This window comes from Aphelocoma coerulescens, chromosome 4, assembly GCF_041296385.1.
Source record: "Aphelocoma coerulescens isolate FSJ_1873_10779 chromosome 4, UR_Acoe_1.0, whole genome shotgun sequence".
NCBI lineage: Eukaryota > Metazoa > Chordata > Aves > Passeriformes > Corvidae > Aphelocoma > Aphelocoma coerulescens.
In genome coordinates, this window is record NC_091017.1 from 20018592 (window position 1) to 20042762 (window position 24171).

At 40.9% G+C, this 24171-nt stretch overlaps 1 protein-coding gene across 7 annotated transcripts in view; it reads left to right on the forward strand.

The window, feature by feature from the left end:
• The window catches only part of ADGRL3 (adhesion G protein-coupled receptor L3), a 492473-nt gene that overhangs the window by 4868 nt on the left and 463434 nt on the right, over positions 1-24171 (forward strand). Inside the window, exons 1-3 of one of the 7 annotated variants that reach the window (XM_069012998.1) lie at positions 12282-12327; positions 12897-13100; positions 13301-13391. The exons of 4 other annotated variants lie outside the window; for them this stretch is intronic. The gene's annotated coding sequence lies outside the window, so the exon portion shown is untranslated. 2 more of the 7 variants (XM_069012999.1, XM_069013001.1) reach the window with 2 other exon arrangements.

Here is a 24171-nt window from a genome sequence, read left to right on the forward strand (position 1 = left end):
AGTGCCTACTGGCAGTGCAAGCTCCCACAGCAGGCTGATGAAGTAGAAGAACTTTGCTTTTAAGCATCTACTTTTAATTCTTGCCTCCTTCAATGACAAGGAAACTACTTCCTACTCAAATCTGTGATGTGGTTCTATCTAGGACGTTATCTCATTGCCTGTTTTTGGCTCCAGGTTAGCAGTGTAATGCTTGCTTTACGTTCCTCACTAGATAATCTTTACAGTGCAGTCTGAAATTCCTGGCTGTAAGCTATGTGTTCATTTTTAAGACAATTTCTCTAAGGACACCTTGACACTACAGCTTTTACTTCAGCAGCCTTTTCAGAGAGCCTTCTGATTTTGCCTGTAAGGCAGATGTTTTTACCAGTCATTGCACCAAGCATCTGTAACTATAGCAAGGTAGCTAGTCTTTTCAGGCAATGGAAACGTCATTTTAATAGTGTTCTGGACCACACTTTTACTTTCTAAGTGGTGCTGAGTATGGGATTTTTTCCAGCGTGCCTGAAACCTCTGTTTTCCTCTGGCTGAGTCTTTTTTTTTTTTTTTTTTCCCCTTCCCTTTTTGAACTTTTCATCTCTACTTCTTCAGGCCCATTCCTATCTGAGGAGGTAACAACTGCATCTGTGATGGGAGTTCCCACTGTAGTCAATGGAGCACTTCTGTTGGCTTCCCTGTGAGGGGAGGATGCTCCAGGGATCTCACTTGTGGTATCTTCTGAGAAGAAGCTCTAGAATCTCAAATGTGGTATCTTTTCAAAAACATTCCCCTGCTTCAACATCAAGTTTCTAGTAATCGTTTTGTAACATCTTTTCCAGACGTGGCATTTCGGGCTGAACAAAGCAACGAACACAGATGAAGAGTTGAAATCTGTGTACACTTCTAAAATGTGTTCATGAAAACAGTCAAAAATTAAAATCAATACACTTTTGTTTGAGGCTTGACAGCTTTCAGTTTCAAGGGTCGAGAAATATACACCATTCTGAAGAAAGCAAGAAGAGTTTGGCAGCTGTCCAAGTTAGGCAATATGAAGTTGTAGATTTCATTTAAATGCCTAAGAGTACTAAACCTTTACAGAGCATCCATTAGTGCTCACTCTGCCAGGATTTTTGAAAATTATTTTTTTAAAGCACGTTGGTCAACATGTGAGTAATTACACAGGAATTATTTCAGTGGCTACAAACCTAATGCTTCAGAGGCCTGTAGCACAACTCCTATTCATTGCAGTGGGTACCTGTCAGGGAACAGCTTTGAAATATTATGCACAGTGTTTTGAGTAGGTTGGATTATAGCTTTGCTACTATTAATTGTAAGAGCTTTACTGATTTGATTGCAGTTGCATTGATTTATATCAGGTAAAGTAATTGATTTTGAACTCTGGAACAGCGCTATGCGTTTCTGAAAGTTTGAGCAAAGTGTCATAAATACAAAGGACCAATATGAGTGTTTTCTTACAGCAATGCAAAGTTAAAATGAAGTGAAATAGGACTTTCTGTGCTTTTGTAGAAGTAGTGCTAAAAAATTAAGCCATGAATTGCCCTGCTGCAAAGTCCTGCTCAAAGGTGCCAGCGTTGCACAGCACTGTTCTAAAAGTGGTCTAGTCTAAACCTGGCCCCTTTGGGTAAGACTCTTAGTGGTTTTTACCAAAGGCAAGTAATTGTTTGTAAGAGTCATTCCATGCAGTGTATATAAGTTTTTACAGTAAGTCCCTTTCCCACCCCCTGGGAAGCATGAATCTACTTACAGAGGTGAGGGCACTGCATCAGTGAACACTGTTTAAAGTTCAGGGGATAGGAATGTTCTGACTAATGCAGTCTTAGAGCATCTGTACTATGTGCAGGCACATACATAGACACATAAATACCATGATTTGGGGAACAGACACTGTTCTGATTTTTTTTGTCAAACTCAGGGAAGTGAAAAAGAATTTTGGGTGCAGGTGCAATCTAAGAATTGTACCTATACCCAGAACATACATACCTACATCTGTATGTCTGTGTGTGTGCATACATAGGTTTTGTTTGTGAAATGGTGCTGATGCATAGAGTTGTATTTTTTTTTAATTCCCTTGCTGGAAAGACTCTCCCTATTTATTTTCTGATTCTTTTTTGGTAGATGCAGTAATGGACAATAACTTGTGCATGGGCCTGCAGTTTTAAAATTTTAACTGAGTTGCTTGTTTAGTAGTCCAACACCAAAACAGAACTACAGTTTCAGATGTGTTGAGCAACCACATGTTTTATCAGAGTCAGTGCTGGTCCTTGCTTATTTGTTGTAGCAGGCTTTTTCCATTCTGAAGTTGCTGATCCCAAGCCTGCCTTAATGAGATTTTTTTTCACTGTGGTCACAGTGAGGAAGAGAAGCTTCACTGTGTTGCAGAAATGCTGTTTGCAGCGTACTTGGGGATGTCAAGATTTTCCTTGAAGCAAGGAGTAAGGGGCATGTTAGCTGCCTAACTTTGGGCGGGCCTAGGTTAGATGGGGAATTTAGCTCAGAAGAGCCCAGCACTGGGAGCTGCTGAGCTGTTGTCTGTTTTTTTAGTGATAAAGCCGGTGTGTTGTGTTGGAGGACGCCAGGAAATGAGTGAAGCCTTAAGCAGAAGCAGCGCCCATGTTCTGTTTGGTCGGTGGGTCTCTGTTTACAGCCCTGCAGAGGCACTGCACTGCCTCCCTCTTCAGTGTCGCAAAGCAAGCCTTGGCTTCAGCCCGTGAGAATAGGGGCGGGACCCAAGCCCAGTTTTTGATGTTCTGCATGGGTGGATACCTTGAATACTCAAATGCATTCCAGTGACAGCTGACCCTGTAAGGAGATTTTCAATAGCTCTCTGGATTTTTTTCTCGTTTTTTTTCTTTCCTTCCCTCCCGCCCCCATTTTATTTTATTTTATTTTATTTTATTTTATTTTATTTTATTTTATTTTATTTTATTTTATTTATTTTTTTATTTTTATTTTTTTCTGTTCCAAAGACTGCTGGAGGAAGGAAAAAAGAAGCACCCTTTGTAGCTGTCTTTCTTAACACATTTCACTGATGGAGACAGTTGAGGAGAGTTTCGGAGATCACGTTAACTCCTTTCACTCTGCCTTTGCATGTGTGTTACTGACTGAAACATTGTGATTTCGAAATGGTGCAAATTCCCACCACTCACTTCAAAGGGCACAGGTTTTTTTTGTTTGAGTGTTTTTGTTTCAGCAAGATATATGCTGCAGGTTTTTTACCCATATGTGCTATGTAATGTGAATCCTTACTTGCCACTTTTGTTGCTGTGTTCTTTTGCATTTTTGGTTTGATTTTTTGGGTTTTTTTGTCTCCTTCCTTTTTTTTCCCTGCATTTACAAAAGACTCTGGGATTCTATCCTGAATGATTTTTTTTAATGTGAAGTCTATCTGGGGGTACACAATGCTGGTCTGTAATCCTGTAGTAGATGGCTTATCCGGAGTATCCAGAGAACAGCCGTTCTTGTTTCCAGCACACCACAGATTTTTATACTGGACATGGTGTCTCAGCTAAAGCTCGTTGGAGCTGTGTGTGTAATCTAAAATGTCATTCCCTTGGATTTTGGATATTGCAATCACAGGCTGTAATAGTTTGGAAATTTGATGTATGTATCCCACTTCCTTCCGAGGGAAATTATGATGTGACTACTGCACTTGCAATTCCCACAGCACAGACTTCTTCAAGAAAATGTCATTTTGGATTATCTTTAATGGATGCAGGTGTGTGGAATGTCTGTGTGGGTTTTGTTTTTTTTTTCTTTAGAGGACAGTAATGTTACAATTGCTGCTTTATTTGGTACGACTCCAAAACGACACATACCTCCTTGAGTAAAATTCTTCCTGATAGGTATTTGAAATATAGCAATTGCACTGTGTAGAGGGATAACTTGTGACCTTCTGACAAGGGATCCACGATTACAATCGTAATACACTTTATAGATCTCCTTAAGTAGGTCACCAATTTGCAATGAGCCTTTCTAAGGTCTGTGCAAGGCCTTTCGATTGCAGGAGTGGGTAGCCTTTTTCTGTACAACACTGCTGATTTTCAAAAGGGAGGCTGAAATCACAGAATCACAGGGTTGGAAGGGACCACAGTGGGTCATGTGATCCAACCTCCCTACTGATGCAGGATCATCCTAGAGCACATTGCACAGGTTTGCATCCAGACTGTCCTTGAATATCTCCAGTCAGGGAGACTCACAGTCTTCTTGGCCAATCTGTTCCAGTGCTCGGTCACCAAACACAGTAAAAAAAGTTCTTCCTCTTGTTCAGGTGGAACTTCCTGTGCCTCAGTTTCTTCCTGTTGCCTCTTCTCCTTTTGCTTGGCACCACTGAGAAGACCCTGGAAACATCATCTTGACACCTCCCTTCAGATACTCATAGACATTGATGAGGTCCCTTCTCAGTCATCTCTTTAAGACTGAACAGGCCCAGCTCTCTTAGCTTGTTATTTATATTTCAGTGAGAGAAACAGAATCATGGAATCATAGAATGGTTCAGGTTGGAAGGGACCTTAAAGATCATCTCTTTCCCCCCCTGCCATGGGCAGGGATATGTTCCAACTGGACGAGGTTGCTCAATGTCCCATCCAGCCTGGCCTCGAACACTCACTGTCTGGGCATCCGCAGCTTCTCTGGGTGACCTGTGCCAGTGCCTCACCACCCTCACAGTAAAGTATTTCTTCCATAAATGCTCCAGTCCCTTAATGCTCTAGGCCCCCCATCATCTTTCTAGGCCTCCCCTGGACTCACTCCAGGAGCTCCCTGTCTCTCTTGTCCTGAGGAGCCCAGCACTGGACACAGCACTCCAGGTGAGGCCCCACCAAGGCTGAGCAGAGTGGCAGGATCTCCTCCCTCAACCTGCTGGCAATGCTCTTCCCAATACACCCCAGGATACCATTGACCACCAGGGCCCTGCTGGCTCATGGACAGCCTGTTGTCCACCAGGACCTCCAGGTCCTTCTCCACAGAGCTGCTCCCCAGTGGCTCAGCACCCAGCTTCTGCTGGTGTATGGGGTTATTCTGCCCCAGGTGTAGGACCCTGCATTTGCTGAATTTCAGATGATTTCTGCTGAAGGGCTGCACATCTCTGGAGATTCAGCCACTCCTCCCAGCCTTGTGTCATCAGTGAACTTGCTGAGGAGGTATCTGCCCCTTTGTCCAAGTAACTGATTAACTGGACCCACTATTGAACCATGGGGGACAGCAGCAGTGACAGACCTCCACATGAACCCTGTGCAGTGATTATGGCCCTCTGGGACCTGTAGTGCAGCCATTTCTCAATTCACCTCAGTGTCCCCTCATCCATTCCACACTTCCTGAGCTTGCCTGTGAGGATGTTTTGAGAGATAGTGTGTAAAGCCTTGCTGAAGTCGAGGTAAACAATATCCACTGCAACAAGGGAATGATACCTATGTAAGTATCCTTGTTTTGGTGAGAAATACAGGCACACATCACTGAGCACATGAGGATATTCCCAGCTGAGCAGCCCTGTGTTTGCAGTGGAGCTGAGACCCTGAGTGAAACTCAAGATGTTTGAAACATGTTAGAAAGATGTTTGCCAATAGACACAAGCAGTTGCTTATGGCATCCTAGACTAAGTTGTAATGTCCCCGTTCAAGGGGAGAATCTGGACCTCCACAGTGTCTGCAGGGATGTTTTTGACAGGGAAAATGAGATATGATGGGGAATATATCTCAGAGCTGCCTCACTGTTTGTCTTAAGATTTGGGAGCAGCAGATGGGGGGTTGTCTTCTCCAATGCCTTTATGCTTGGTTGCTCCCTCATCCCGAGCAAGCAAAGGGCAGCCCAGCATAACCTATGAGCCAGGCTGCAAGGGTGAGGATGCCAGCTTTTGTTTGACCCTTTTCAAGCTGCAGGCTTGAGCACAGCAAGAGTCCATGGTTATCCCAAGTTCACGTAATTTGGGGGCAAAGCCTGTTTCAGCAGTTGTCATTGTGGTAAAGCTGATTACTTAAATGCATAAATAAATAATTATTAATCGAGTAATAGGCAAGTTAGTGAAGAATACCATTTAAGTCTGGTCTGTAGTACTACAGATGTATTTTGCAGTAGTCGTAACATAATGCTGGGTTTTTGAGCTGGTTCCTCTTACTACTACAATAAAATAAAGGGCAAAGTGTGTTTTGACCTAGGGGTGCCAAGTCCACTCCCAATTTCTAACTAAAAATAGGTCTGTGCTGTGCTGCAGTAGGAGCTATAGTTAAACACCAAGCAGATAATCAACGTTTCGGGGTTTTTTTTACTCTAAATCACTTTTCCTTTTCTACCATAGACGTTTGTGTGGATGATTCCTTGTTGACCACAAATACGTGGTTTTTGTTTCTTTATGTCCTCTGTTGAATTAGTGGAGTTATGCAGTTTTGTCTGTTGCACTTGGGTGGGATGCTGCAGTGATTAATTTAAAATGAAAGAGAGATGTCTTCATTTTAGGGAAAACTATGGCTAAGTGGTGAGAGTAAGCAGGTCTAGCCATTACCAGAAGCCCTAATTAGAAGAAATCCCATGTACGGTTGACCTTGACTATTGAGACAACCCTCAAAGAAGAAAGAGCACTAAAAATTAGTATGCTGCCAGCGCTGCACTTTTATTATTTGATGTTATTAAGCAAACTCGGTGTGTATTTCTTTTTTGAAGCGTTTGATTAAATGTGTGATCTTATCTTGGTGAAATGGCCTGCTGGGCTGCAGACAGTGGTGTTCAGAAATGAAATTTGTTTAGAGCCTCTGAACAGACATTTATTCAATGAGACCTTTCTTGAATAATAGATGTGACAGTGAGACAGCTGTGCAACGTGTTTTGGGGGCTGGGCTTTTTATTTTTTTTTGGTGTAGGGTGTTGCAATGTGATTGGGGGGATACGATAACCCAAGTGTGGCAGGTCTGAGAATAGGATGTAGGGAAATTATCATATGTTGCAGATTCAGGCCCCAGTTCTAACGAGAATTATTTTCAGATCAAGCTTTACATGCTTCAGGACTTCCCCTGGCATATGGTTTGGCATATCAAGTGATGCACGTATATATCTAGCTCTGTATCAATAATCTTGTCCTTTAGCTAGAGCTTTTGGATGCTTAGATTTTGTAGAAATAAACAAAACAAAACCCACAAACACAAATCCCCAGACAGGGATTTGACTCCCTGTTGGGTGACCTGTTTGGTCACTGCTGATGTAATTGATGGTAGTTTACTCCTGTGATCAGTGCTGATGCCCTTAAGTAGTCCTGTGTTTTATGATAGTTCCAAATCAGTGAGACTAAGAAGGAAGGCTTCACCACAGGGTGTTTAACCTCTCATATTGTGTCCAACAAGGAGAAAATGTGAAATGTAGGTAAATATTCTCATCTTTGTTGTTTTTCTCATCAGTGTGCTGGTTTTGGCTGGGCTAGTTATACTAGTTGGTATGAGGCTGTGTTTGGGATTTGTGCTGGAAACAGTGTCAATAATTCGGGTAGTTTGGTCACTGCTGAGCAGCTCTTGCACAGAGTCAAGGCCTCTTCTGCCTCTCACCCCATCCCACCAGCAAGGATGCTGGGGATGCACAAGGAGCTGGGAGGGCAATACAGTCAGCACAGCTGATCCCAGCTGACCCAAGGGATATTCCGTTCCATATGGCATCATGCTCAGCATGCAGAGCTGGGGGAAGATGAAGGAAGTGGAAGACATTTGTGGTGTCTTTTTGTCTTCCCAAGTAACCACTATGTGTGATGGAGCCCTGCTTACCTGGCTATGGCTGAACATATGCCTGCTCATGGGAAGCAGTGAATAAATTCCTTGTTTTGCTCTGCTTGCCTGCACAGCTTTTGCTTTATCTATTAAACTGCTGTTACCTCAACCCTTGAGTTTTCTCACTTCTGCTCTGATTCTCTCCCCCATCCTGTTGTGGGGAGCGAGCGAGCAGCTCTGTGGGGCTTCGTTGCCAGCTGGGGTTAAACCACGACAGTTGAAATCACTGCTTTTATACTGGGCACAGCTACTGTGAAACCTTTCACCAGGGAAAACATATTCCAAAGGAGCTTCCAATTTTGAAACGTTATTGGACATACAGTGGTATGTAAGTGTTTTTCCAACAAAACAGTCAACATCATTATAGTTTTCCATGCAATTCTCAGGGATAAAAATTCATTGAATGTGGGAACTGCACAGGATTTCAGGTGCTGACACTCAACTACATGACTTGCTTTTTCTCAATATGAAGCTGAGAACATGAATACCTGGTAGTATATTATTTTAAAAATTCTTTTTCAGTAGTGGGCTGTGGTGATCTTTGAGGGCTAGATGTGTGAGTTTTCTGAGTGACTTAGTCTTCCCCTGCAAAAGAAGGGGGAAGTCCACTTTTAAAGGAAAGGAACCCCAGAGTGCCTCTGCTGCAAAAATATGTTTTGATCAATCCCCATCTGCCCCACTGCTTCCCTGCATTGTACAGCAGCTGTCTTTACATCAGGTTAGATGGTGATTAAGTGATTCCTCCTTCTAGAGTTAAACCCAAAACCTTTCCTTACAGGAGCTGAGAGAAGATGGGAGCTCCACACCTTACATCCTGAAGTGCCAATTTAGGAGGCCTCCAGTGTTTGATGCTCCAGCTGCTTGCCTTCCCTGGTCTGTGGTTAAGGGGATTGTTTTTTCTAGGAGCTGGACAGCTCTCAGGACTTTCTAATAACTTTTAATGATGCATATATTTTTTCTGTCCTGGTGCTCTGCTAATCCCACCAGATGCCAAATGCAGACTTGTGAGGCTGAGTGTAAAGTACAGGAATTCACGTGTCTTTGAGCCCCACTTACTTTGCCCTGATGTTTGCCTGAGCTTCAGGGATAATTTCTCCTTGCAAGGTGATTTTTATATGTTACACTGAGGAGGAACATGATCTGTAAGCATGTAGCTTCCCATGATATTTTAAGGGGCTCTTCCATACATCTGCAGCTGGATATGAGTTGTCTTTTCAGCAGAGACTGCAAGCCTAGAGCCATGGGTCAAAGACCAGCAAACATGATCCTTTTGAGCATCCTAGATGGTGTCCTCAGGGCTGGCTTTGTGCTGAAGGTGGTGAAAGTGCCTGCCATGAAATCATCATCCTGGGATGGTGATGGACAAAGAGGAAGGGTAAGGGCAAGGAGAGCTGGGTTTATAACCATTTTACTGGTTGCACAAGGATGACAGGTGTTCTTGGCTCTGGCTTGAATTCAGTGAGGTGCTCAGACAGGCCTTGTTTCATCTGGGTCCCTGCATGGAAGATAGGTTAGAATCCAGCCTTAAAAAAATCCCCAATCATTCCAAAATGGTCCTTTATGGAGATGAAATTTACATATGAAAGCACAGCCTGCTGGAAAAGTAATGGTCCCATTATGTTCTCCTTAAGCTAGATGTCAGGAAGAGGAAGATGGAAAATTCACTAGACTGAAGTCTACTTGATACCTACTCTTCTATAGAACTAACTTGGTCCAAGTACCTCCATATATATCTGTTCCTGGGCTGAGTCTACTAATTTGTTTCTGAATTGGGAATGACATCTTGTTATAATATTTAAAATTTTTGTTCTTTTTTTTTAATGTAAGTGCTGCAGAGCTATAGCGTTTCACCTAATTTTGAACTTTGAGTGGGACTGGAAAATGAGCCAAAAAATCCACCACAGATAAATTTCTAGGGTGGCTGTTTAAATAAGGGAGGTGGCATTCTTTACTAGCGTTCTGTTGCTCCTAAAGCTAAGCTACTTTTTAAAATTAAAATAAAGGTTGCTTGCCACATGTGCTGGGTGTGCTGGTTGGGTTGGTGCACATTGTGAAAGCACCAGTGATGCTTCCATCCTGAGAGATGTGGTGGCCCTTGGCAAGTGTGCATGGGAGCAGGAGGTTATTTTATAGTCCCTTTTCCCTGTCTGGAAGTCACCTGTGCAGAACTTGAGGACTTAGTACAGTTGTGTGGACTTTAAAGGCTGAAGGTCCCAGATGTGCCAGCACTCTGTGGCAAAAACTAATGCTAGGCAAATGCCACAAGGAAGGGAAAGTTCCTCCTTAGAGCTCAAGGGAACCCCCTTTGCCAGATGTTACAAAACCTACCAGAAGGGGATATTGCCCCTGTTGGAGGTAGCACAAGGTGTCCACCTGCAGTACATGCTAATTATTCCACTTGGCAACATTTCTTGCTTTTTACTGCTGTTGAATTTTTGCCTAATTTTGCCTAACACGGCTAATTTGTGTTAGGGAGTAAGGGACTAATGACAGCCATACAGTTAAACCTGTGTGTGTGTATGCAGTAATAAGGTTCAAAGGTCACTGTGTAATTATGTTAAGTTTCCAGCCTCCTTGCTAATTTTCTGTTGATTGAGGGAGAAAGGAGGGTCCTTTTGTGTCCTGACAAGTGTCTTCCCTTCCAGCAAAGCAGGGGCTGATTCCCGGCTACTCCAGCTTTTTCCTAGCCGGATGCTGACTCCATTTTCTTTATTTTCTCCACTTCCATTTCCAGACTCATTATGTCAGGCATCCAGGGTATGTAAAGATGATCAATGTGTATCTACTGGTGCTATTGTAACACGGAGCAATTATTTAAATTAATCAAGAGGACATAGTTCGTGAACAGGATGGGATAAAATAATAGCAGGAGCAATGCTTTGTTTAATGCAGGTTTGTGGTCTCAGTATCGAGATTTCAGGTGCTGGCAAGACAACTTCATCATCTGGGAAGACCTGCTGGGAGCCACAAATAAATCATGTTGTGAGATCTCGATGTTGCCTTGCAGTGTTTGCACTTTGGTGTTCAGCTCTAGGTGCTGGTGTCACATCGAGGCAAAAATGGTATCGGCACATGCCAATGGAGGAGGATGAGCAGAGCGTGTTGTGGTTGCCTCCATTTGCTGGATGCAGTGAGAGATTATGAAGGGATGGATGGGGCTTTTTTTTTTCTCCTTCCCTTTTGAGTTTTCCCACCACCTTACTGATCAGTTCTCATCTTGCTTTTCAGGATATCAGACCAATGAAAAATGTTTTTGCTGTTTTTTCATATTGGTATGATTTTGTTGCGCTTGTCTCTATACTGTTCTTGTCAGGTAAGGATATAATAGAGAAACACTTTCTGTTTTTAAACTGAGAAGAAGCTGTCTTTCCCTTATTAATTTGGCTTTGGCCAATGCACTGAAATCTTCAAAGTGATATGGAAATGTCCCTTAGTTTGCATGCTTGGACGAAGGCCAGATGAGGTTTTCTTGTGTGGGCTTGCTTTGTTTGTTTTCCTCAAAAACTCTCTGTTGATTCAGGCCAGTTGCTGCTGATACAGTCTTTGGACATAGTGTTTGTAGCTAATTAAAAATAGCCTCTAATTGAGAGCTGAATGTTGTGGACTTGAATTTTCCTGCACATTAGTCATGTAAGAGGTTGCTTGGAAAAGTAAAAGGTGAATCTGCTTGAAGAGGCTTGCAAATATCTACTTCATTCAACGTGGAGACGTCGAATCTAGTGGTGACTCATAATATTGCTAAAATAGGGGGGAAATTAAAGTTTCTTTAAAAGGTACAATGTCTTGTCACTTTATTTTACTGATACCTAATAACTTTGAGGTTATTATGCACTCTTATGTATTATATGTATTTTATACTGTTATGATTAACAGGACTGTTGCCTGCAGGTCCAGGCAGCAGAAGTATTGAGTTAAGTTGTACAAATATGACAGGGTGTAATCCCCTCGTGCCTCATCATTTGTCTCCTGAACTTCCTTCAGTCCCCATGCTGACCTTTATGGTTTTGTATCTTTTCTCTTTGGATAGCTCTAAGTATGTCACTGATCAAAAATGATATTTGAACACTCCATTGGGAAGTTGCGTGTGTACAGCAACTTGACCAAAATCACAATGTGCCAAAGCCTGTGAATTTTGGAGATACCTTAGAAGTGTTGTTGTTCCAGAAATAATACCTGTTATACCTGGGATATGAAAGGAATAAGATACAGAACTTTTTTTTTTTTAACTATTGCTTTATGCAGAAATAGTGGTTGATGCTTGGATCCTGCTTGTGTATATTTTTATAATGACAAATGCTTAGCTTTTCCTTGCAATTAATCTTGGCCCCAAATTGCTTGAGCTTCTGCTGGCTGCTTTTTGATGAGTATGGCACTCTTGCAACTTTGCCTTTTTCTCTTCCTGAACAAAAATTATTTGAGCTGGCCAAATACCTAGAAAAACATCCCAGTGAGCAGCCTGCCTTGCTCTCCTGGTATCTTCCCAGACACTGAGTTGGGCTGAGCTGCACTGAGTGAGATGCTGCTGCAGCTGGAGAGCATCCACTGGGACACGTTTGGTGGTCGGTCAGCTGGTCACTGCTGTAGGCAGTGGGTAATTCTGGTGTGGTTAACAGGCTCATTAGCGAGCTTTCATTGCAGTGCTGAAGTGTGGTGGACAGGAAGCGGGCATTGTTCGGGCTTGTTTGAATAGCTAATTGGTATTTTTATAATTTTATTCTTTTATGTTGCATCCCACTTTTGCCGTGGGATTAGCGTGTCTGGCTTTTGCGGTCTTTTGTTTTGATTTCAGGGGTTTTTTTGGGGGTGGGCTTTTGTGTGGGTTGGTTTGTTTGTTTGGGATTTTTCTTTTTTTGTGTGTTTTTTTTTTGTTTGTTTGATTGTTGGTTTTTTTTTTAATTTATTCTTTTTGTTTTTTAAAAGCAGAAAGATGAGGTAGGTTTTGTTTACCTGGTCCAACTGAGATGTCTGTATGCAAGCTAATAATTTAAACTGACCTGTCTAATGGAAAGAGGCAGGCACTTTTGAAGCATGATTCCTTTCCTTCTCATGTAGACCTTTAAAATATGTCAGATGAATCGCATCCTGAAAAGCTTATTTCTCTTCACTGACTGTAAAGAGAGCCTAAGGTGCCAAACTCAGATAGAGACATTTACATTGCAGATACCTTAAGATGGAGGAGGTGAATCCCACCCCAGGAAATACTCTCCTTGGCTTGCAGTGCATTTCCAATTTAAATGTGAATCTGCGTGATAAGCTGGTACCTGGCACAGCGAAGCTGATCCATCAGGAAGTGCATGGAGAGGAATTGAAATGGCCCCTGATCTTCACAGAGCTTGTGCCCAGGAGGAGCTCTCACTTCAGCTGGTATAAGACATGTACCTTAAATAAATGCAAGCATGGTGGCATACGGATGATCCCTATCACTCCTGTTCCTGTGCAGTCCTGTATGTTGAGTGGGACTCCTGTCATGGGCTTTTGTACCTCCATGACTTTTTTTCCTCAAGAATATGGAGTAACCTAGAAACCTGAGCAATTACACCTCTGCTCTCTCTTTTTCTTTCAAGGACTGAAAATATAAAAAGTCTGTGAAGATGCTGAAAAGGCAGATGCTGGGAGACATGTCTGCCTTGACTTGTGTGGGAAGGCATCACTTGGGTAGGTGCCCTGGGATGCTGAGCCAGCTCCTCTGAGAGGAGCTTCCCAGAATGCAGAATGCAGGCCAAAGCTCCTGGTTTCAGGCAAATTATTGGTTTATGTAGCAAAGCTATGTCCTATGTATAAGATATGTGTGGATCCTGCTAGTCTCTTCAAGACTCAAAAAAAAAAAAAAAGAAAGATTTTTTTTTTCTACCCTCCCTTCTTGAGTCCCTGAGAACTGCAGTTTGGACAGATGTTCCAGTGCAAGTTTTGACTGCTTCCCCTCCACCCCCAAATCAACCCTCTTCATTTCCCATCTGTTTCTCTGGCTATATGGGCAACCAAGCTGGGAAATGAAGCTCTAATTTTAAAATCTCTGTTGAATTTGTAACTCTTGCTAGGCTGTTTTCACCTGGGATTGGTTTCCTGGCTGGTTTACAGCTAATTTTTGTGTCGCTGCATAGTAGTAGCACAAGCTGTGGGACAATGCAGAGCTGCTCAAAATGTGTATGATGTTTCCTCTGCGGTGTTGGAGTCTCTCTCAACCTTCCTGTTTCCAGTCTTAGGTGGTCTGAAGGTCATTCCCCAGTATGTTGGCAAAGTCTTCTGCCCTAGGGAACACTGAGCATTGTTATATGTGTATACACATATATAGTATTACACAGGAGTATGTGTGAGTAGGAAAGTGCACATACATACACATGCATGGATACTTAATGCCTTCTTTGCCACAGTCTTCAATATCAAGACCAGTTGTCCTCAGGATACCCAGCTCTCAGAGTTGGAAGTTGGTGATGGGGAGATAAGTGAAGCCCCCATAATCCATGAGGAAATGATTAATGGTCTCCTGTGCCAGTTAGACACTCACAAGCCTGTGGGCCCTGATGGGATCCACTGTCAGGTGTTCAAGAGGTGTCTGGGTCTCCTGCTAGGTGATGATTTAGTGGTTTAGGGGATACAGTGGTAGTGCTGGGTGGATGGTTGGACTTGATGATCTTAAAGGTCTCTTCCAACCTTGACGATTCTATGATTCTCTGTGTGTGTGTGTATGTGTGTGTATGTATGATAACTTGCTTGGCTGCTTTCTTCCTGCTGTTTCTAATATACTCCAGTGAAAACTAACACAAATCGAACCTCAGCATCATGCAAATTGATTTTAAAATTGGTACAGAACTTTGAGAAAGAGAGGTGTGAGAGCAAACTGCATCTTGCATCTCAAAAGCAGAGCTATATATGCACAGCACATGCCTGAATCCATCAATATTGCAGATATGTAGCACTAAATTCACTCACCCTGTTCCTAATTACTTGGTGCTGGTTTCTTCTCCACACTGTTGGTTTTAATTTTTTTAAGCAGGTGACTGAATCATTGAACAGCCCTGACTTTTGAACTGGATGGAAATGGGGATTTTTAGGATTGTACTGTAGCAGTCTCCCACTGGTGGCTGAGTTTTTGGTATTTTTTTTTTTAACAGCTGGTATAATTTCTGTGGTGCCATCGGATGATTTTGCCCTCATTAGAGGACTAAGGGAAGATTGCTTTGTTTTTTAGTCTTGAGGTAAAATGGTGTATGTTGCTTTTTCTAAATTAGAGGAGAGCTGATCAAAGTATTTCAATACAGAATAACAACTAGTGATGGAGCATTTAAAACTTCTGTTATTCTGAATAAGTTCTAATGAAAAATGAAAAAGCAGATGTTGCTGAATGTTTACTTCAGTGTAGCTTAAAAATAATTTGTGCTTTATGGTAATAATTGTCAGATCTAATTAAAAAATTGGAGGAAAGCAATATGGAGTTAAATTGAATGAATGATTTTGTATGACTCGTTACCTCAAAAAAAAAGGAAAAAAAAAAAGGATAATATTGCTTTAAAGTTTTAGCCACTTTAGCTGGAAATGAACAATTCTGATTCAGGAGATTGAGAATGTTCTATTCAGGGTTACTTGGTAATCCTTGATCTTGGTCCTTTTGCCTCAAGTCACTATGAAGCATATTCATGCCTTCCATAGTGTTCTGAAGCTATGTGTGTGTTTCATTACAGCTTTTTTTGATGTGTTTGTGTCTGTTTATAGCATAGTCCTGTTGTTTTGCTCCAGTTGCTGGGGATTTATCAGTGCATCAAACATCCTTACTTACTTTTAGGTCAGCGTTGTAGGCTGACTCCAGTGGCCAAGTGAAGTGCTATTGCACAGACCTCTTCGTGAAATTTTCCTGAGGTCACAAAGACATGTGCGTTCATCTTGAATAAAATTAATTAGCATTTAAAAAAAAAAAAGCTTGGAGCCGTTTGAAGGCTGTAGATCTCCTAAGTGTGAGTTCAGAATCTCTGTTACTCTCCCAGGCAACACTTGCTGAAAGAGTCAGGGGTTCAAGGGATTTAAACATGATACTTAATGCTATCTTAGTTGAATCTTACTTTCAGCAATTAGTATTTGCAAATTGGAACTCTGAACAAATCTTCTTTTTACTGGAGAAAGCTACGTTTCTGATTTGAGCTTGTTATACACTGGAGGCTCTGCTCAGTACAACTTAGCATCTGCCTCTCTAAGAATTGATTGAGCCTGAATGGCATTGAGGTGGTGCATTATGAGCAGCCTTTCCTGCTGAAGGACACACTTGAATAGACAAGTCCAAGCACCGGCTCCACTCTGAATACTATTTTGTATTTCTGCAAATCTGCTCATCTCTTGTTGTGAAAACCTTAAATACTATTTTAATGTAGGCTTGTGTTCCCACTGGTTTTACAGCAGCTGTTAATATAAACTGTTCATGAAGCTGCTCAGGCTTCTGTAGTGTTGTGTTAGGTGGGAGGTTTTTATTATTACGTCTTTAAAGATTGACTTTTGTTTGTTTGTTTTTTTAAAACATGTAGATTTGAAACTCTGTTAGTAAAAATGGGCCTTGGGGATTGGTTGGCATAATGTATATATGAAAGACAGTGTAGCAAAGAAGCAGCTTGTTTACAGAACAATGAAAAGTTAGAGGAAGCACTTCAATAGCTGTATCTGCACTTCAGTAGTTATATCTTGGCAAGATATCAGTTTTAATTTCTATATTGGTAAAGTAGTATTTAGATAGCTGAAATTCAAAGCTGAAATTCTGAGAATGTGCAGTGTCTTAAGATTCATCCTGCCTGAATACCTGGAATGTTTTTAATATTTGGCCTTTATAGCCAAAACTGCTGTTCTTATGAATAGTGTTTAACAGTGTTCAGGAATGGCATGTATGTTTGCTCTTTTCTTGCAGTAATTTATTTTTATATTTTCACTCCTTTGTTTAAAAACAAAATCTTAAAAGGGATATGATAATTACCAGTTATTAACCTTCATTTGCCATTAGTCATGTTGAAAGCTGGCATCAAAAATGCTGTGAGTGTTAAGAAATGTTTTAATTAGGTCATTAGATCCTATGTGATTTAGTGATAGCCCAGGGAGAAATGATAACAGGAAGAGGTGTAAACGGGCAGAGCCTTAATTCAACAAAGCATTTATACAGATGCACTAATAGGGCTTAAAATCCTCTGTTGCATTTGAGCATTGACTTTGCTGGGTTGGAGCCTACAACCAGATTTTCACCTCGGATGGGGAGGGCTCAGCATCTTGGTGGAAGTCGCTGGTGAAGTTAGTCAGTTTTGGCTCCATGGGTAGTACCATTTCTGTGTTAGCTGGATGTGCCACACACTGGGCACATCTGCCTCAGAACTTCTCTGCTGTGATTTCTTCTTTGGGATTGTTGTTAATCTGTTGGGGAGGGGGGGAGAAAAAAAAGAGGAAAAAATAAAAAAAGAGGAGTCAGTGTTAAATTAGTAAATTTTACCTCAAACTGGAAAATGACATCTTGGTTCTCATTTACTGCCTTGAGCTTCAATGGATGCTTTTCACTGTGGCAACATAAGTGTGTGTATTTTTATCAATATAATTCTCTGTGCTTGGGGGGAAAAATGTTTCCTAAAGGGCCCATTGCCTGCCGGGATTTTTATGTCTTCCCAGTAAATGGCTTATAGCAGGAAATATTGGGTTGATTTCAGAAGTCAAAAAAATTGACATTTAATTAGGGGAATGTTTCTTTGGCCTGCTTTACTAAGAAGGGGAAAAATCCAACATAGTAATTTTGAAGAGATGTTTAGTAGCCACAAACTGTCATATCCTCTGCAATCGGATTCTAACCTTTTTTTTTTACTTAGAGCATAATCAATAAGATTAATATTTTATCACATATTCCCTTCCTGCCTTTAAAAAGTCATTTGCCAGGAGAGAAAGCTTATTTAATGGTTGTACAGGTCAGTGTCCTCTATGCCATGCCCTGGTAACTTTTGAACCTGCTGCTGAATTTGATTACCAGAAGATGAGAGATCTCAAATTATTTTCTTTGAATTCTGTGCAGGCTGGTGCCCGGTTTTTCATAACCTCAGGTTTTGTTTTCTTTTTACAAGTGGAGACTAGTGAGATCTGAACCTCAAATGATGTATTGAGACAGTGCTTATAGCACCTTCAGTGGGGCTGCAGTCTATTTATACCATCTGCAGCCTGGCTTTAATTGATGGGGTTTTGTACCTTTTTAGGTGAACATAAATTATATGAACTCTTTACAGTCCAAAGTAATAAAATATCTGAATTGTCACCATTTCTTTCTAATCGTATCACAAGGCAGATTCCCAAGTAAAGTATGCACATAAACTTTTAGCCCATTGAAATATGCATATATAATTTAATTTGCATACATTAAATTCTTAGTTTCATTAATGATTTAAGATTCTTTTGCAGTTGGAAGTCTCTGTCACATTTTTTCTTGATTGAATTGCCTATTCTATTCAAATAAGACTTGGTAATATTGCTTGTGCATTACAGAATGATACTGGTAACTTTGTTAGACCTTTTATCAACATGATTAATTTATAACTGGCTGCGGTGTATTATTAGCTAAAGATATATTACAGTGTAAGACTTCACCAGAGTGGAAATTTTAAAGTGCAGATAAGATGGCAATTGCAGGGCATGTAGCTGAGAAGGTGAAAGAAGGGAGGAAACCTTGGCATCTTACATCAAAAGAGCATTTTCATATTAACATTGTTAAAAAGGCAGTAAACTCGATTTGTGGTTTCCTCATAAATACAAATATTAACTGGCATAAAAAATTCAAAGAGCTCCTTTCCTTTTTTTTCTATTGTGCTGCAGCAAAATAAATGCAGCCTATTTTAAATAAATTTTGAGCAGCAGCATGCTAAATGAGTGAAAAGCCTTATTTTGCTGCTTGCCCTGTGCTGCCTTGGAACCTGCTGTTGCTCATGGGCTTTTTCCTTTACTGTAATTGTTTCTTTCTTCTGGGAGGTTGCAGGAGTATTGCCCCACTAAGACAAGGTAAGTTTTTGGTTTGTTTTGAGGTGACTTCCCATTCCTGTTCACCAATAGGCATCCTTCTGGCACTTAGTAAACATGATTTTTAAAAGATTACTTTATGGGGGACTGCTATTGTTGGGTTGCCATTGGGTTGCACCTTCTCTTCGTCTCTTCAAAACATTCAGTTACTGTCATTTCCTTCTAATTTCCTTGGAAATCAGAGTAGTCTGTCTGGTTCTTTGGTAACCCCATAATCCTAACTCTGACCAGAGCTATTTTGTCTGTGGAGCACCTATCCCATGGTTTCGAAGCACCAAAGAAACTAATCAAAGAAGCAACCAGCAAGCAGGGTCTGGAAAGTGGCAGCTCAGTTCATGGAGAGAATGAAGCTTCTGTGCAGGAGGGCTCTCCCAGGAGGAATGGACAGAGATCCCTGAAAGGAAAAACAAGGACTGGGAACAAGATGTAACACAGCAGGGGTGGAGGTAGGAATGGGTGAATCGAGGAGCCCTGTGTGTTAGGTCCAGGCATATGTAGACATTTTGGTGGGGTTTTATGGTCTCAGTATTTATTTAATGGGGTGGATGCATCCTGCTTTTTATCCTTTTTTCCCTGCCTACTGTGTGTGCTGAGATGGGAAGCAAATTTGGATTGTCCTCTCCAAGAGGTTGTTGGTAGTAAAGCATCTTGTAGTTGTCCATGACAGCCCTGATCCTGTAGGTCCATCTGTTAACCGTAGAGAAGAGTGGTCCCATGAAGCTTAAGTGGGCCTTCTTAGGTATTTGAATGTACACATGTAGATAATTGTGCTTGCCTTGGTTTGACTATGGGATGTTGCTATGGGCTGGTCTTGAGTTTTCTGAGGTGCTCTGCTTATAGAGAAGTGAAACATAGATTTAGAAGAAACATAAAGATTTTAGTTATAGGCTAGCTGTGTTGGAATGGGTGGAATAGGAAAGAATTTGGGCCCAGTGAGAGTTAATTGAAATAGTTAGGAGAGCTGGACCTGAAATAGGGTTTTAGATGTTAGTAGCTGATTACCAAATAACTGATGATCTGTCATTTGCATGTTTGCTTAGCTGTGCTTAGAATGAAGAGTAGAAACATTGATAAGTCAGTGTAGGGAACAAGGACAATTACCAATTTCTTCCCTTTGTGGGAACCCATCCAAAAGTCATGCAAGAAGAAACTTACAGGTCACTAAAGTAATTAGGATTGTTAAAGTTCAGAGAAGCAAAAAGGTCAAAATGAGGAAGATGAGTTACTTCCTCTTTTTTGGGACCACTGACCCAATTCAAGACCACCGACTCAATTCAGGACACACACTACGCATGCTTAATAACATTTAAGCTCATTTCCATACGAAGCGGAGAATGGGAGGTGTTAATGTTATGAATATGCATTTGTATTTTGGGTATTCATAATATTTGGAAATAAAAGGTATCATGTTTGCTTGGATCGGGGCCCTGGATCTTAGGGAGCTATCCCACACAGTGCCTGGTGCCAAATAAAACATACACTTTCTAACTCTAAACTGTTAGAGAGTTTTTGTCCATCTCAGTCGGATATCAATATTAGATCGATATTCAGATTTTGGTAAATCAGAAGGGAGGATTAAAGAAACTATAAGAGAGAAAATGGACAGTTACTGAGAACAGAGAAATCGCACACTGATGGAAGTTTTCCTTTTCACTGAACATTAGATATTCTCGAAGAATGTACTGACACTTGCTCTTGAGTGCTCCCAGTTTGCATTTTGATATTAATTGAACCAAGGACTAAAATTCCTGCTTTGTTGATTGATTTTTTTTAAAAATTTTAAACTGATTAATGTTTTCATTTGAATAGCACTGCTGACTCTGCAGAAGATGTGATCTTTTAATTAGCAGATGTCAGGATTAGCATTAGTGTTGAGCTGTAATTAGCATTTGTACGCATAGTAAAAGACCCAGGCTCAGTTTGGCAGCAAGGAGAATGAAATTATAGGTAGTGGTGTAACTTGGCACTTGCCTGCATATCTGTAATGGGTTTTTTGAAAAGTGAAACCCACAAGTATCATGATCAAAGCATGAAGTCTGGCGGATTAATCACTGATAAAAAAATTACATATAAATTATTGGTATTGTTCTGTTAGCTAAATCACAAGTTTTGTTGGCCTAACAGAATATAATATATCTAATTGTCACACACTGATGCTCTTAAATTGAAGGTTGCAAAGTGCTAATGGTTTCTTGGCTAGACTGTAGCAGCAGCAGTGTGCGTGGACATGGATCTCTCTGGGAATGGTATTTGGAGTAGAAGAGACCTAACTGAAGCAGGTGCCATTTGGGGCTCTTAGAGTCCCACTTCAGCTTAATTTAAAGAACTAATGTTCATTGACCTTATGCTCCTGTTTGCAGAAGTGAGGGTTTATGTGGAGGAGTTGTATGTGAATGTAGGAGGAAGCAAGACACAGTGCATTTATTACAGGTCAGAAGGACACAGGCTCAGGAAGTAATGAAATCTGGATGTCTCCTAGAAAGGAGACCTTTCCTTTCCTGCTGATGAAAACCAAGCATGATTCCAAGTCAGTGAAAAGAGAACATCACTGGCTAATATGTGACTTAAAAGCTGATTGTTGATTATTGTGGGGAAATCTGTTCAGTAGCATTTTATCCATGCAAAGGAAAAAATAATCCTTTTTAATCCTGCTAAGATAATTGAAGACAATGGTGATTTCTGTGACCATCAGTCAAACAATTAGACAAAACTCAGTAGTTCTTCTTTTTGGTACACCAAAGGAAAGTAAAAGCTACTTAATTATAGTATTACAGGAATGGAGGTTGAGAGTTTGCAGGTCAGTGGTGCTTGGGGGAAAAAGGAGCCTTCTGTACAGCACATCTGTGATAATGCTGATAATGTTATGATATAGAATGAGTTTGCAGTGCTCCTGTGGCCGGGTAGGAGAGCAGGATTCTATTCCTGCCTTGTGTGCGTGCGTCATTCTTTCTGGTTTTGGTCTCTTTGTTGCATCTAAACCTCAGTAAAATGCGGTTAATGATTCTGACGACCTTTGTCAAGGTGCTGTGAAATTCACCTCTGACAAGTGCTGTTTTAGGATGATGAGTTACTTCTGCTTGCCACTTCCTTGAGGTTTTAAACTCTATTGGAGATTAACAAGACAAAGAAAAAGACAAATGTTATGCAAGTTAAACTATGAAATGATGCTTTAAAAATGAAAATCTTTTGAGAGGAAACATAGAAATGAGCCTTGAATCCATATTAGTATTTTTTTCTCTCCTGCTTTACAGCTGAATGTTTAAAGGTAACAAAAAATTCAAATGCTTAAAGCAGATGACAGGCTGTTCCCCTCTTGCATTTCCACCAGGGAGAAGCAAGAAGGATTTAGCTGTCATCTTGCATGTATAAATTAATGCTTATAAGCATAACCCCGCAAACAAACTTCTTGCTTCCAAACCCCTGCTTGGATCTCTGGTAACAGCCATGAATGATCATAGGCACTTAATGTATGCTGTTTTGTGTGGGTTTGTCTGGTTGAATTTGAACTTCCCTCCAGTGCTTTATTTCTGAAAGGAAAAAGAAATGCCATCAAAAATGAAGGTTTTTCAAGGTGTTGACCTTCTGAGGGAAGAGCCTGGTGCATGAGTAGCATTGTAAACCTGCAGTGATCATTCAATAGAATAGCCTTAAGAGCAATGGTGTGTCTGATTTGTCAAATGAGGAAGTGGCACATCTCACCTTCCTGCTGAATAAATACAGCTCATAGCAGAGGGTAATACTGTCATCATAACAGAATTGAAATTATATTATTCCAATGTACAATTCAATAAAACTAACCACAGTAGTGGAGTTATCGATTTAAACTCAGTTAAAAGCAGTTCACATATTCAGTTCAAAATATTTCTGATGAATATCAGCCCTGGTAATATGATTTCCTTCATTCAGTAGCAGAAGTTTTTATCAGCCTGAAAGATCAGATAAAATGTTAAGAAACAATTTGATTTTTGCACCATTGGCCTAAACAAACAGACACCTTAGCAGCGAGAGCTCCTAATTTTTGTCAGTCTCTGCATTTCTGATACATCCTCAGCTTTTAGTGTAATAATAATAATAATAATAATAATAATAATAATAAAGGATTATTTAATGGCACTTGTTCAAAGGAGGTGTCCTTGTTTGCTGGAAGCAGCCACCGCTAGTTGTAGGCGTGATCATTTGTCATGTAAAGGTATGGCTCCAACCTCTTCTGCACCAGAAGAAAGTCTGCAGTAATTACTTGGGGTTTTCCTAATGTAATTAGTGAGTAATCTGCTGTGACATCTAAGTACAACATATGTAGTCAGCCTGTGAGTAAATATGTTGTTTAGTGAATTGTAAAGCAATGTCACCCTTTTTATAAGCGGTATTGCAGGGAAGCCTTTTGCAGACACAAGTTCTCAAGGCTATTTGTTCATGGATCTTTCTGTGGTGTCCAAAGTGGAGCAACAGAGCTGGGGAAGTGTCTGAAGCACAAGTCTTAACAGGAGTGTCTGAGGAAACTGGGGTTGTTCAATCTGGACAAAAGGAGGCTCAGGGGAGGCATAACATTTTCTACAACTGCCTGACTGGAGGGTGTAACCAGGTGGGGTTCGGGTCTTTTCTTACAAGTAACAAGTGACAGGACAAGAGGAAATGGCCTCAGGTTGTAGCAGTGGAGGTTTAGATTGGATATTAGGGAAAAAATCTTCATCAAAAGGATTGTCAAGCACTGGAATATGCTGCCCTGAGAAGTAGTGGAGTCACCATCCCTGGAAGTATTTAAAAGATGTGTAGATGTGCTTAGGAGCATGGTTCAGTAGTGGACTTAGCAGTGCTGGGTTGAACTTGATCTCGGGGATCTTTTCCAACCTAAATAATTCTATGATTCTAAGAGGTCACTGAAACATAAGGATGCAAGAGCATAGATCATTTCATGGGAGGGGAGATGAAAATATGTAGGATTGGCATTTGCTTCTTGCTTGTGACAGGATCAGTACTTCAGTCCTAAGGCCAACATTGCTCTTCTTTTTCCTTCCTGTTTTCTTCTGTTCCTTTCTGGTTTAGATCCACCTTTAAGAGGGCCTCACAACAGTTAATACTTCGAGAATTTAGATCTTGCAGTAAGTGTACTAGTTTTTTAGTTATCTCTGGATTTATGGTCAGAATAGCTATCAACTGTGTACTATCACTTCCTATGGCAGTGAGAGAGTCTTATAAAAAATCCTGAAGTTTCTTTCTACCCCCTGGCTTTCAAGAGCTGTGTTCAACTCTTCCCATTTTATATGTAACTTTTGCTAAAAAATGTCAACTTGTATGCTCTCGTTTTGTGCCTACTTACTCAAACTACAGTACTTGTTCTGTGCTTAGACACATCTTTCTGCTTTGTGGCACATGTTTTACAGAACCTCTTGTGGTAGGAGCACACCAGCTGTATGCAATCTGC